Raw genomic sequence first — 9,868 nt, forward strand, 5'->3', positions numbered from 1 at the left:
TGTGTGTGTGTGTGTGTGTGTGTGTGTGTGTGTGTGTGTGCAGGTAGCCTTAATAAAGGCAGGTAGATTTTGTTCGTTGCAATCACTTCACCTCACAAACAAACACGTCGCTTTGAACTGTGTTTAACATGTAAAGTTTTTTGTATGTAAACAATTATTTTTTATTCAAGCAAAACATTGCGATGGATGAAAATTTAAGTAAATTGCTGTATAGCTTTAATAGTGACTTCAACGGTGTTACTAACAACAGCCATGATCAACCGCCAACAACAGCTAGGTTGGTAATAAACAAATCTTCATAAAACTAACTTCATTCATGCAATTCAGTTGCCGGGACAGAATTGCATAGTCTGATAAGAAGAAGTTCATGGATTCTATCGCGCAACCAAATCCCTTCAACAAAATTGCATTGTCTGATACAGGCTTCAGGTAATTCATTATTTAAAAAAATCCAAGGTATTTGACGTTATGAAAACGTTTTAATATAACGCTATTTAATTTACATTAGAAAAGTATTGGTTTTTGATTTTAAGTAAATGACATAATATTGTATTTATCAACAATTAAGGTTACAACAGAGTTTTGTTTCATCCGCGTACAAAAGTATACTTAATACATATAAAATTTCAACAATGTAATTTATAAATAATACAAAAAGAATAAGTGATGCCAAGACAGAGTCTTGAGGCACTCCAGATGTTGTAATTACAAATAATTTAAAGACTCAATATACCTCTCTGTGTTGTCTAAACAAGCACCATACTTTAGTTTGTCTAGTTTATATATACATACCTATAATATAAAATAACCTAATTTTTAGGATTTTATTGTATGTATTATAATAACAGTAAGCAGAGGTCAAAAATGTCATATAACGTAGTAATAAAGTTGAATGGCGTTATTTCCACTTGTATCTATAAATATATAATTAGTATTTTTTAAATAAATTGTAAAAAAGGAAACGATTTTTTACTAAAAAACACGTGAACTTTATCTAACAAACTGTTCAAAATGTCCGCCATTAACATCCATGTAATAATAAAATCGATTATCTATCTCTTCTCTAACATTCTGCAACATATCGGCAGTTAACCTTTAACATTCTACAGTTATGCGTTCTTGCAGAACTTGAAGAGAAGCAGACTGTGTTTTATAAACTGTAGACTTTAAATGACCCCAGAGAAAGATTTATTTAGAGAGTCTCACACTCAACATCCTGAAAAGTTAAATGCCTGGGCAGGTATCTTAGGGAATAACTTAATCGGCCCATTCTTTTTGCAAGGCAATTTGACTGGAGAGATGTATCTTACTTTACTTCAAGACAATATTGTTCCTAGAATAAGGGAGGTCATTGCCGAAGATAATAACATGAAGTGTTTTTTTCAACAAGATGGGGCTCCAGCCCATTATGCATCCCCCGTTCGGCAATTCCTCAACGAATATTTTAGAAGTCATTGGATTGGCCCTAGGGGATCTATTGAGTGGACTGCAAGGTCCCCTGATCTTTCCTGTCTAGACTTCTTTCTCTGGGGCCATTTGAAGTTAATAAATACGAGTGAAGTAAGCAAATAACCAATTTTATTTTATAATGAGTTGAGTAGATACATATATCGGGGAGGTATAGACACAGAATATCCTAACTACACAGAAGCGACATAAACGGCGGCTCCTTTGATGTTGGCGTGGTGAAAATATTCGACCTTGAACGGTGGTGAACAACATGTTACACTGAGAGAAAGGTTATCACTCTCAGAGATATACTGAAAAAACAGTTTATAAAATTTACTTTGAGATATTAAGCCTTTAAATTTTTATATGAATGAATAATATAATCCGTAATTCCAGTACAATTTCCAATAGTTTGTGGCATAAAGCATATAGCATAAATTTGGACATAAATTATATTACATTGGTTGTCGATGTAAGGCATGATTTTATGTTTAATTAAAAAAAAGCTAATTTGATTTACACATGATACGAGTCTGTTACTACTATAATTAAAAATTTCGTGTAAATGGGATATAGTTATAAATAAATCCAAATATCACAAAAAAAAAATTTATTTTTTAATATTAAATAGGTACATAATATTATTTACTATTCGTAAATAATGGCCCATAGAGAAATACTAGATTCCTTACCTCAAAATATTACGATTGGAGCCAACATTTCTTAATAAAATGTTGATAATAAAAAAGATACAGGGTGTCGAAGTTAAAAATTAAATTTTGGTAATAATTATGTTATAGATAAGAATGTAAAAATTTTAGTGTAAATTTTTTTGGTAGCATCATCTGTTATTTATTTCGATGTATTTTCTAGAGGGCACCACATAAGCCATTTGTGAGACGTAAATGTGAGCGTAACTTTTTTACGAGCAACGTAAAGCTTTTAAATAATGAGAAGTTTTAAGTAACAAGTTTTTATTATTAAAAAATCTTAAAAGTAAAGAATCCAGTATTTCTCTATGGGCCATTACTTACGGACCACCCTGTATTTGTAACATTTTATACAAATATACCAAATAAAGTTTTCCAAAGTCCACCTTTGAACAGATGTTCAAAATGTAGCTCGCAAAGTCGATAATTATGTGTCTCTGAATTTTTCTCGAGAAGATCCTCTCTCTTGCACGCTCTCAACCATGCTGAAGCTCTAAAAGAAAATTGTTTAGTTTATTTCATTCAATACTATTTAGGTAGGTATATAATGTACATAAATTTAGATTTTTATTAATTATCAAAACATATACTTAATAATTCTGGTATACATTCAATATATTTCAAATTTTGTAATACATAGCTAAATATTACATTACCTACTTTAGTCTTCGGGAATGGAAAGAAGCTTAGTCCTCTACCAGTTTTGGATGGGCACCCTCGACAAATACAATGATTCGACGATACATCACAAATATTATGTCTGTTTAAATAGTTACTAATATTAATCATTCACACTAAGTCTATAATAAATAAATACTAATAATAAATACACAAAAGTGAGGTTGGATTGAATTATCGATTGGTAAATTAGCTTGGTTCTTTGACGGAAAAACAACATGTTTCCATGGCGATTTTACACATGCGCACTGGAAATCGGCTTACGCGGGAAATCACTTTGTCGCTTCTGTGTAGTTAGGATATTCTGTGGTATAGATAGTATACTACCTAACCTAAAAACTAGAAGTCAAGTCAATAATTATTGCAATTTGTTTTTATAGTGGTAAATAAAATGTTTCGAAAATAATTTAAATATGGTAATAGTATGTGCAGTGAATGACTGTCAACAGATTTAAATGAATAACAGTACGTTTGTGATCTGTATTTTCAATCTAATGATGTCCAGCAGTTCTATATTACAACTTGACCGAATAGTGGGTTAATATTATGGCAAAAGGTCGAATAATTCGGAAGTTGGAAGCAGCTTATTTGATTCTCAATAAGGTAGAGAAATTTTTAAATAGAAAGATTTCATAAGTGAAAATATTGTATAATTGAATAATGCGTTGTTTCTTTATATATCTTGCAGCAGCAACAGCAGCAACAACAACAAAAGCATTATTATCTATTTAGTTTAATTACAGTCCGGAATGACATATTTTCATTATTTATATCATTCAAAGTAGCTTACATTATTTATTTTAAAATTTTTAACACATTATAAAAATGACATGATTGATTTATAATTCAAATTGCCGCTTTTTTATCTCCCCTCTCTAAACGGTACATATGGGACACTAGCGCCCTCTTATTTTGGTAAGATTTTTGTTTACATGGAGTTCGGGCTCCTTGTGTAGTCTCCATGAATAAAACCTGGGTGACTAGAAACCTTACGTAAACTAGAGTGAGACAGCATGTACTGAGATAGTGTCTGTCTCTATCAAACACTCGGCCACACTTTTCGCAATGACATGCTACCTCCAGTAGTATATGCTCGAAGGTTTGTATTTTCTGAGAATTAAAGCATATCCATGGAGGAAGCACGTTTACAGTGACAATATAAACGAGTGACAGAGAGAGAAAGAGTTAGTTTGAGTACTAGCTTTCTCTCTCGCACGGGCACCTGATTGGCTAACGCAACTCCATCCTCAACGATTAGAGAGAGCGAGTACCGTAACTATTGCTCTTTCCTTTTATAGCATACACACTTTTTAACACATCCCTCATACATAACATTACTCCAAGATCTACGACCCCCTGGTCACAGTATAGAAAACAGTAAATTCACTGCCTATCTAACCTATTTATAAAAAATGGACCCTAGTTTCATTTTTTATGTCGCTTTAAGTGACTGTGCAGAGACCACGCGCAAGTAGGAGTACCTCAGAAGCTAAAAGTTAAGCAGGGCTTGTTGATGGACTAGTGTTGTATTCCACCCTTCGAGCGAGCTTCAGGATTTCAGAACACCCCGTATATTCATAGAAGTCATAATTTTGTACCTACGGATATGCCGGAGACCGCTGAATTGAAAAGGAGGCGAAACAATCATATTCACCTACCTTTCCAATTCAAACCAAAAACCCGCCACGGTTGCGAAATCAATCGTCGTCGGCCGGGCAGAATGAAAAAGCCTCCATAGGAGTCTTCAGACATCGATCCTCACGGCGATAGCGCTCCCAGAGCGTTAAAGACCAATTTCACCGACCTTTCCAGTGTCACCCGCATCGCGACCGATCTCGCCTGGGTCTGCCATCCCGGCGCGCAGTGACCACTGCCGCTGCTCTCGCAACCTGCAGTCGAACCCCGGGACGCTTCACGATGACATTTGGAAATGGCCATTAGAAATTTCACCACCCTTTTGAATTGGTCAAGGACGCTATCGCCAATAACTCCAAAAGTTATTGAGCGATCGGTGTCAAAATTTAATGCAGCACTCCTCAAGTCGCTAGCATTATCTTACTAAATTTTCGTCCGAATCGGATGAGCCAAAACGCCGTTATACGGGGAAACGCGGATTTCACGTTTTCCGCGTTTTCAGCCGTTCCGCTCATTCGATCTCGGCCGAACCCTCCAACCACACTAGAGTATCGCTAGGTGGTTGTCATATCCAAATTCGAACCGAATCGCCCGACTACTAACGGCCAGCTAAGCCATAATAGGTTTTCACGCCTTTAGAGCTGCCGCCGAAAGTATCCGCGCGATCTCGGTCGAACCCTCCAACCACGGCACTATGTCATGCCGTGTATCAACAGACAAAATTTCAAATGAATCCATCAAGAAATAAGACCTCCGTAGGCCCTTTTACGAGGACGGGGAAAATATCACCTATCTTTCCAATTTCCCCGTCTTTGGGCCGAAAGGACCGTCTTCCGAAGGTTCCACCGCTCTGGCGGTTGGATGCGATGCTCGGCAGCCTAAGCCGAGACCGCGGGTAGAGTTTTTCCCAAACCGGGAAAAAACTCCAAAATCCCCGATGCCGACATCGACAATCCGTAGAGGCCAGAGGGGAACGAGTCCCGGCGTTGATGGGGACGATGGATGATTTTGGTTCGAGATTTTGGCGGACAATTCAAGGCCCGGTCCGCCAAAAGTATGGAAATCCCAAAAAAGCGACTGAACGTCTACTTGCGACGTTTGCAGGCTTATAGTGGGAGTACATGAGACGGAAAGCGATACAGAGCGAATTGTAACAAATCTTATTCATGATAAATAACTTGTATATGTTAAATTGTGAATCTTTATTGTCTGTTAATTCTTTTCAATATATACTTTTAACATATCTTCCACAGTTTGATTGAAAAAACTCTGTCATCAAGCTCAAGAACTTTGGAGCTCAATCTCACAGGCTCGCCTCACGAGGCTTCCGACGAGGCCGCCATTCCTCGACGTGATATTAATAGTGCCTTGCAACCACTACTCGCTTCACGAGATATACCATCCGAGGTAGCCTAACCTGAGGTGAAGACCCTGTTCGATAGCCCCCTGCATCGAAACAGAGGTACATTTCCAGGATCTACTTGAGACCTGCGATACCGTCCGAGACTGACCACCTCCGACGAAGATCCTGTGCGATAGCCATTCGCATCGACACAGCGATACTCCAGGCTCCTCCAGAGACCTGCGTCCCGCCGAGGTAGCCCAACCTGAGGCGAAGATCCTGTTCGATCGCCCCCTGCGACGAAACAGCGATACTTTCAGGCTCCTCCAGAGACCTGCATACCGTCCGAGGCTTGCGACCCTCCGACGAAGACTTTGATTCCGACTGTGCCGGCTCCATCGAGAGACCCGCACCTCGGTACAAAGTACACACATAGGCTCCTACGAGACCTACAATTCAGACTCCATTGAGATCTGCAAATCCGAGGCAATCTTCCTCGTCAAACTTCTAGGCGGTCACTCGTCGAGGCAACCTTCCTCGTCAAACCCCTACGAGGCATTTACTTTGTGACCTACGGGCACAAAGCAATAGTACGCACGTTATTGTGGCGGCGTACTTCCAAATTTAGTAAAGAAGTTATCCTTACTTCTAGGGCTCCCTCGAGAGACCCACATTTAATAGTAGAGTCAGTGCTTACTACAAGACGTCTACAAGACTTTCGGAGCAAAAGTGCTTGCTCCGACATTGTCGTACCGGGAAGATGAACCCCTGCGACGCGACTACGAAATCCAGTGCTACGAGGATTGGTGCCCTCGAAGGTAATACTACGAATAATAAATTAGATCGTGTGAGTATGATCAAGACTGAGCTGGACGAGACCTCGTCCCAAATCGGAGAGACCAGCGGTCACACGAACTGCCCTCACACCTGTTTGCCGGCGAAAGATCTCTCGACATTCGGGGTGAAAGAGGAAATGGCCTCTCCTGCCAACGCTATATCGATGCTCCGCGAAGAGTCTGAGGGACCGAAGATGGTGGCTCGCGGAAGTACGCGGCACGGCGCAGCCACAGCGCCGTACGCGTTGAGGTCCGCTGCTACGCGAGTTACTGGCACCATCTCGACCACCCCTCACGACGCACTCGCGGATCCGAGTAGCAACCAAGAGTTACCACGAAGTGGGTCACCCACAGATACTCGGGACGAGGTTCAACCTACGTACCAACTGGTAGGGTCCGGGGAATCCCATGAGTCCAACCACGGTTCACGGTCTGGCCCCGATAGCGGCCTACTTCCGATGTCGGGTGTTTCGGAACGTGAGCTAGCCGTCGGTGACGACGCTACAGTTCATTCAGCTTTTTTACGAAGTGGTATCCAGCGGGAGCAATGCGCATCGCGTTCGGGTGCCATAGTAAGCGAAAACCCCTTAGCCGACTACGTCGTAGATGACGAAGCCAGCCTTTTTTATCAAAACAATACTTGTACGTCGCCCGTCCATTCTCATGATTTCCCCCGAACATACGATCACCGCCTAAGTGGTCCATATCAAGAAAGTCTAACCCGACACAGCGCTCAACGCGGAGCTCGACATTCTTCGTCGAGATCACCCCCCCCCAGGGTTCGTGTCCTAGACACCACGTCTGTAGGTCATATCCACCACAGATTCCAGTCATCTGAGAATATAGTGCGACCGGGCGTCGATAGCGACGATCCCCGTGAACTCCGTGCGTTTCTGCCGCGGAACCCGGTCAAGGGAACTGACATCCCAGATCATAGGTTGCGACATGGTTTCTAACGTGGAGCTCAATTAGAACTCCCGATGTCTCCACTGAGGACCCATGCCGACCAAATACCGCATTCAGATCATATTCCGCGACATGGCGCTCGACGTGGGGCTCGAAGTCCAGCTTCGACGTCTTCGCGGCGAGCCCATGTTGCTAATTCCCCGCACAATTCTCAAACATTAGGCACAAACGGTCATATATCACGACATGGTGCCCAACGTGGAGCTCGATTCGAACTTCCGAGGTCTCCACCGAGGGCCCATGCCGTCGTTACCGATCTCATCGATCATATTCCTCGACACTAGGCTATATTATTATGCTGTGGACTAGGCGATGGGCTTGCTATTGCGCATAGACCACGCGTCCCTTCACTGGACTATATAGTCTTCTTTTCAATCTCATTTGATTTTGCACATCTAGTAGTTTCCCATAATTTTCTACTGGATGAAAAAAAAATATTCAGAGGCAAGAATATTCCTAATAAGCGTTAAAGTTTTTTTTATCGAAAAAATGTACTTAAAAAAGAATCTAATAAAAATTGTGCAGGGGGTAGTTCATTTCAACGTCTTATAATAGGACGAGGACAATAAAAAAAATACTCATCTAGAAGAAGCTTTATCATCCTGCATATCATGACAAATGTCACTTTCTAAACTGTTTGGAAATAAATAAATAAAACTTTACATATTTCACCCCCTTTTAAGAGGTCGTAACTCCTCTAGGGGGCCTTAAATAAAAAAAATGTATATGAAGGACCCCTATTAAAAGTATTTAAACAATTGANTTCAACGTCTTATAATAGGACGAGGACAATAAAAAAAATACTCATCTAGAAGAAGCTTTATCATCCTGCATATCATGACAAATGTCACTTTCTAAACTGTTTGGAAATAAATAAATAAAACTTTACATATTTCACCCCCTTTTAAGAGGTCGTAACTCCTCTAGGGGGCCTTAAATAAAAAAAATGTATATGAAGGACCCCTATTAAAAGTGTTTAAACAATTGACCCTTAAATCCTCAAATTTTTTGCACATTATTCGGAATCACCCTGTACATATATGTAGGTTTTATACACATTAAAATTTAGCCAAATGATTTATAATTATTGCATAAATATATTCGTAATTCGAACTTCAACCTACAAACTAAATTATATGTTTTGCTTTAATTCTAAATTTATTTATACTACAACCAGTAACAATCACAAATAAAATATAAAATATCTCCTTATCTTGTAAGAGGTAAATGTAAACAGTAAAAAAGTTATTTTATTGGCATTGACCTGAACATCACTCAAATTTTTTCATGAATGAATAGAAATCCCTTATTTATGGTCAACATCTGACATACACGTGTCGTCTTTGCGTTTTATCAAAAAATAAGGTATAAACTAATAAATAAGACATAACAGGATCCATTGTGTTTACATGCACTGCCCTTGGCGAATACCTACATAATAAACAGAACCATTTTTTTATAGTTTTAGGACTGTAAATTATAAAAATTCTAAGTAAATCTTGAGATTTATTAAATGATTATACGTCTCTCTTGACTCAGTAGTTTCATCTTCGATCCTTAAAGTTTAATATTTTGGATCTGTAGATTTTAGAACTGTGTTTTATTATAGATTTGGTGGTGTTCTGTAATTTGAGGTGATAAGTATTTCGAGGGGGGCATTTAAGATAGTTAGCCCAGGGCGGCCGAAACCTTAGAGCCGGCCCTGTAAGTAAGGGCACTATACTCGGCGGCCGAAATTATAAAGAGTGACTAATACATAATATAAAAACACTATTACCATAATGCGTATAAAATATAAAATGATTTCTATACGGTTCAATATTATTTATCTTTGTGCCGCTCGCCAAGCACATCGGTAGAATCTATAATCGTGTATAGACTGAGTTACACTGAACGTCGATCTATATTTTATCTCTGTCTTTTGCACTTGGTAGGGAATAGGGAAATGCTTTTTTAGTGGGTGTAAACGGACTTGATTTGCCCGACCTGAGAAACGTCATAGCATAAGCGTAGACGAGGGGTCTAATTCCATGGCTATAATAAATTTATAAATTAAAAAAACACAACTGGGACGTTTTAAAATGTGGTAATAATTAAAATTGATCAAAGTGCCGGTTATAGCAAACCGTAAAAAATATTAGATGTTATGTTTTATTATGTTTTTTCAATATTTTCTATATCTTGTTGCCTTTTACGCAGACACGCCAATGGATTTTCGTTCCCGGCACGCTTCATCCCCCTTACTAGTCCAA

General features: G+C 39.3%; 1 long non-coding RNA gene across 1 annotated transcript; it reads right to left on the reverse strand.

The window, feature by feature from the left end:
• Window positions 1-2,044: 2,044 nt before the first annotated feature.
• LOC108912796 lies at window positions 2,045-2,892 on the reverse strand. The gene is made up of 2 exons (XR_002763287.1): window positions 2,820-2,892; window positions 2,045-2,652 (listed from the first exon to the last, which is right to left on the reverse strand). It is a non-coding gene; the product is annotated as an uncharacterized LOC108912796 (long non-coding RNA).
• Between the last annotated feature and the right edge of the window lie 6,976 nt (window positions 2,893-9,868).

The sequence above is a fragment of the Anoplophora glabripennis genome, unplaced genomic scaffold (genome assembly GCF_000390285.2).
Source record: "Anoplophora glabripennis isolate ALB-LARVAE unplaced genomic scaffold, Agla_2.0 scaffold738, whole genome shotgun sequence".
NCBI lineage: Eukaryota > Metazoa > Arthropoda > Insecta > Coleoptera > Cerambycidae > Anoplophora > Anoplophora glabripennis.